Raw genomic sequence first — 5,490 nt, 5'->3', positions numbered from 1 at the left:
AAATAAAAATGATAGCGAACGTAGAATTCGCTTGCAAAGGCGGAGAGAGTCGTTCTCGCTGTATATATGTATAAATTTGAGGTGGAGAATTAAAATAGTAAAGGCGACATTAGGAAGAACTGAAAGAGCCGCGAGAGAGGGAGGGTGGGAGAGAGTGGTGTACCTGAAAGAGAATGCTCTCATCGACAAATGCAACGACAAAAGTTTTTACTCTATAGAAGTATATCCGACTAAAAGCCATCCAGGGGGTCGTACATTTCCGACGTGCCTCGCGACAACGTTCTTTCGTATATATCGGTACGGTAAGATCTCTTATCTTTTTCTTTTTTTTTCCTTCTTTTTTTTTGCGTCTCCACGGACAAAAGCGTCCTCCGTCTGTATCCGGCTGAGGAAGGACATAACAGCAAAGAACGTCGTCGGCACAATCTGTAGGAAAGATGGGATCTTCAACGTGCCATTATACCTGCGGCAATGACGAGATCGATTTTTCGTATTATTTGCAAACCGTATTTCTCTTATCTGTAGATACACTGACGCGATAATAAATAATCCCTGGACACTATCGTGCATCGTTGTCTCCTCACTGGCTCGTGCTCAGACCGACCTGAGATAATTATTATTTGCACGCGAGCACTCCACATGGAGCGTAATAACAATGACACTGTAGAATGGTATACAAAGCAATGGGGATGGAAACGTAATTGCATTGTCGGCTAAGTATGGCTAAAGTATATCGTTCTTTCTCCTTTGTATCCTTATCTTTATATTCAATTTAAATCCACAAGTTTAATTTGTTTGGAGAAATACGGATGCTTGAAAATGAAGTGTCTATATGAATTATCCCCGAACTTTTGATCTAATTCCTTCTTAGTGAAATTTTAGAGAAATTTTAGAGAAATTTTAGTGAAGTTAGTTGATAGATTTAAAGGAATGAGATTTTAGATAAAATTGTAAAAGGTGTAACAATTCGTAAGTTTTCAATATCAACATTAAATATCTTGATAATATTAAATTTTTAATATGAGGATTATAATGTTTCGAATATTTTCTTTTTTCTAAAATTGTGTTGATTATAGCCTTTACTTTTTTTTTATAATATATTTTTTATAATATATTATGTTATCTTTTTATTTATATATTTGTAAAAATTTGTATAGTTCTTGCTTTATATTTAAAATGAATTTTTATCACACGTATATATCTATAGTATGTATTGTATATTGCATACAACTTCCTGAGAAGATTTAGTCCCAGAGCAGCAAATCAATTTTACTTTACTGTACTTTCTCTCTCTTTAAATGACTCTTTTCCTTTTCTCCCTTATATCTTCTTTTCTTTTTTCTTCTCCTCAGCACTTTAATTTGCCGAGTTTCTCGGTTTTATAACTGTGTGCCGTCATACGCTGGCCATCCTCGTAATTCTTATTGGAACGGCCTGAACCATTTTTTTACCGCTATTTTATTCTGCATGAATCTCGATAGTAACGCAAATAATACCCGCTTTCGTTCGTTCGGAGCTATTCACTGAGAAAATCTTGTTCGGTTTTTCTCGTTTTCCCAGCTATAAAGTTCTCAGCTCGCCGCGATGCGGTCTTTCGAGTTGCGATGACAGCAAGAAACTTGAGTCATTATTATCGCGATAACGAGGATTAACCTCCGGATTATCCACGATTTTACAATGATTTCGACGTATTCAAATTTGACATGATAAATGCAAATGTTTTCTGAAAGACGATATTCTTCTTCATGATCGTTTCTACGTCGAATATGTGCGTTACAAGTAGGACATAAAATCCATGACCACACAAATGAGGATATATGAATTTTTAATACGCAGCGATGATGGAAGTGCTTGTGTGCTTTAATGGATCGTGTTTGTACGTTAAACGCGAGCCTGTGTAAGCGATTGTTGTCTTTGATATCATTCGCTATGATTTTTTTACATTCTGCCTAGCCATGTTTTTTATATTCCCTTATATTAAAAAAAAAAAAACGTAACGACATAAGTTATAATTTAAGTTCCCATTTTCCTTACGAGATTTCTTGTCTACATCTCGTTCACTTTTATTAAAAGCGAATATTAATGAAAGTATAACATTTTAATGTAATTCTTTTGTATGATATAACATCATCCTTCATTATTTGGTTTTGAAATTTTAATTTATAATAAAGTGTAATACTTTTTCATTTAATAATTGTATGCCAAATATCTATATAGTTTCTTCGTATTTACCGGGGGGTATTTTATGGAAAAGCATTATACCTCTCTTTAAACTAAAAAAGACTCGCGGATTATAAAAGGACTTGATTAAGAATAATATCTATTACGAGGAATTTTCCTCGAGTTAACGTAAATTTATGCGAATGATTAATAACATATAATACAAAAGTAATTTAATACAGGTGGAACATTGCAGATGAGATGTCGAATAAAGCTGGTAACGAGATTGAAGTTTTAATGTGCCGATCGCGCGCGCAATTTCGAACTTCACGATCGCTCCCTTTCCAATAAATACGTCCGAACGTGACGCGATGGCAACTGGCCTGTCTGTAGCCGGAAATCCGGTCCTAACACGCGATTGCTCCTTTTTCCTCGCGTCGGCAGGGCTGCATGCAGGAGTAACGTCTCCGACGTATGTACGAGAAGGAAGGAGCGTAAGAGACGGAGAGAAAGGATCGGGAGGGGAAATGCTCGTGGATGTCCGTTCGTGCCTGACGTAAACCCCATTTCTACTGCGGACGTGAAGTGTCGGACGGACTTGGGCTTCGTTTGCGTGAACTCTGCCGGCGCGCGGCGAGAACTCGGGAGAAACAAAAAGCCGACACCGCAGCGGATCCGCGATGCTCGGTAACTCGATGGCGCCGTAATGGATTGCGCAGTCGTGGGGTCGCTATAAGGGTGTACACGGATGAGCGAGTCAATTTCGCGGCGCGTAGCCGCACGAGCGGGCCTGGTTGCCGTATAACTCTCTGCTCTCGTCCTGTATCTAATGCCGCAACGAGAGAGCGCCGTTCCATATCTTTCTCTCCTCCTCCTACTTTCCCTCTCTCGATTCTCCACGCTCTTGTCCCATCTCGTCTCGTCTGGATGCTCCCCTTGGAAACCCCGATCACGGAGCTAGGCGGCGGCCGAACGCGGTGAATCCCCGCCGGTAATGCGAATACTTCGAGTACTCCTCGGTGCGGTTGGCGAATAGTTCGGTTCGGCGCTCATGAAACGAGGCTCGGTGAGGAGAGAGAAAGAAAGAGAGAGAGAGAGAGAGAGAGAGAGAGAGAGGAAGGGAGAGAGGACGAACGAAAGCGCGAACGACGGGCTGACTCGGTAAATCGATTAAAACAAATTCTGATCAGCGCGGATTCATTCGGTACGTAGAAGAATACCCCTGGTGAGAGGGGAAGGGTGCACGTTCCCATGACGATGCTGCAGCACTGCGGCTAGACAGGGGACCCGGATGAGAGATGGAGATATAGAGAAGGGAGATGGAGAGAATCAATTTCGAAGTGACGCTACGAGCGCTGATGCGGGATAATTTATTCCACGCATCAACCGCTGAATCGATCGGATCTCGTCACGCCGAAACGTACCTCCGGAAAATGCGATCGGCGAATGCGAGCGGCGCGAATGGGACTACTGCAGGGCTTAATTTGTCGATACCTGAAGAGAGCGGATCTCTCGATCCTCTCTCTCTCTCTCTCTCTCTCTCTCTCTCTCTCTCTCTCAGGGTTTTTCGCCTACCTACCCGAGATGCGAAAGCCCGCGATATTTCATCCTATTAACCGGGACGAGAGGCGGTGGCGAAAGGCAGTAGCAGCGCCTTCACTCGCCGAAGCGCGGACGGTGCAATTTGTCGCGTAATCATTTTTATCGCGGTGTAATATCCTCGCCAAAGGCGCGAACACGTTTGCGGCCGTGCAGAGTCGTTGGCGTGTTGGTGCCACTACGTTTCGCGCTTTCCGAAAAGCGACAGGTCCGAGGTCGCCCTTGGTAAAAATGTCGCCTCAGCTTTGCAGCGAGAGTGTCGTCTATGGATAGGTCGCGATGTAATTTACTTTATCTGCTGGAGCACATTTTCAGATATTTTTAATGCTACGGCTCCAAAATTATTAATTCTTTTAGATATACGTGTTGCACATGTACGTTTAGTTAATCTTTGCATAGTAAAAGTGATAGAAATTTGTAACAAATGATGAATATAGTTTTATATATTGCAAATACGTGTATAAGTAAAAACGTATAATATGCTACAATTATACCATATCGCTTTAACGAAAAATGTGCCAAGTACTTTAGTGCAAGATAGCGATAAGGCGTCGAGAAAAAAGTTGAAATTATACGTGCAGGTTGCAACTTACAACGCGCCGTTTTGTCCGTAATTTATAGGTGTTGATGATTTCTTAAAAGTGCTTTCGCCGCTCAATTAAGTTGCACGGTTAAAGTCGTAATGCTCGGTACTTATAACAATGTACAAGTTTTCTTTTTTTTTTTTTTTTTTATAAAATGTAATTTGAATACTTGATAACCCACTGCGTCGTTTCACGTCGGCGCGGGGCATTATCCCATTGTGCGCGGTATCTATTTACATAAGGAAACCATAGTAAATGAAAATTTATCTTATAAGGGTGAGTGAAGTCAGACAATAACAACGAGCACGGTAAAATGCGGGCTACAAGGAAGTGTATAATTATAATAATTATTTCTCGCACGTGCGCATGCATATGTATGCGACGTGGCGATCGACTAATGAAAACCTGGTTCATTCTCGGCGCCCGTAGTATTACAGCTAACATCGGTCTTCTCCTCCGTGGACGGATCATTAAATCTGACGAGAAAGCTCGATGCTCTAGTGCGCACACTTGAAAGAAAAAAATCTTATTACGCATTTTATTACTCATAGAGCGTAGTGCGAGCGAGCGTAATGGCATACGTTCGTTCTCTCTCGTACAGAAGCGCGCAATCTTATTACAGTGTTATACTCCCCTAAGGACGTGACGACGTACGGATATTATTTCCTTTTCTCCGTGTCTTCGTCGGGTATTGATCTCGGGGAAATCCTCGAGAATCGAGAGAATACATCGTGTCGCGAGAGGAGCAATACGAAGAAATGCGGATATTACGCCCCTTTCTTTCTGTGAACTTTCTACAATTTGGTATTTCGCTTAGCCAGGCTCTACGTATGAACTTATGAAACGCTATAATCGTTGACTCGTAATAACAGCTGCGGCACCATGACCTTATCCTCGTTTTTGTCGCCGTCGTCGTCGTCGTCGTTGTCGTCGTCGCCGCCGCCGTCGCCGTCGTCGTCATCGTCGTCGTTGCCGCCGTCTGAGTTTTACAGCCGGCGTGATTGTTCGTTTCGGCCGACATCGTTTTGCAATTACTATGGCTTTTACGATTTGCCCGAGCAGAAGCTACGACCTCTGATATTATGCCCCTGTGGGCGTGCGTTGATTAAAGGTTGGAGATTGGCCGGCCGCGGCCGTTTCTCTTCAG

At 42.3% G+C, this 5,490-nt stretch overlaps 1 protein-coding gene across 1 annotated transcript in view; it reads left to right on the top strand.

Annotated features, from left to right (window-relative positions):
• LOC108746329 (melatonin receptor type 1B-A-like) overlaps positions 1-5,490 on the top strand; it is a 60,843-nt gene that overhangs the window by 997 nt on the left and 54,356 nt on the right. The window lies entirely within an intron of this gene.

The sequence above is a fragment of the Trachymyrmex septentrionalis genome, unplaced genomic scaffold, assembly GCF_001594115.1.
Source record: "Trachymyrmex septentrionalis isolate Tsep2-gDNA-1 unplaced genomic scaffold, Tsep1.0 scaffold167, whole genome shotgun sequence".
NCBI lineage: Eukaryota > Metazoa > Arthropoda > Insecta > Hymenoptera > Formicidae > Trachymyrmex > Trachymyrmex septentrionalis.
The sequence above is the reverse complement of the archived record's forward strand: the minus strand, read 5'-3'. Positions and strand labels throughout refer to the sequence as shown.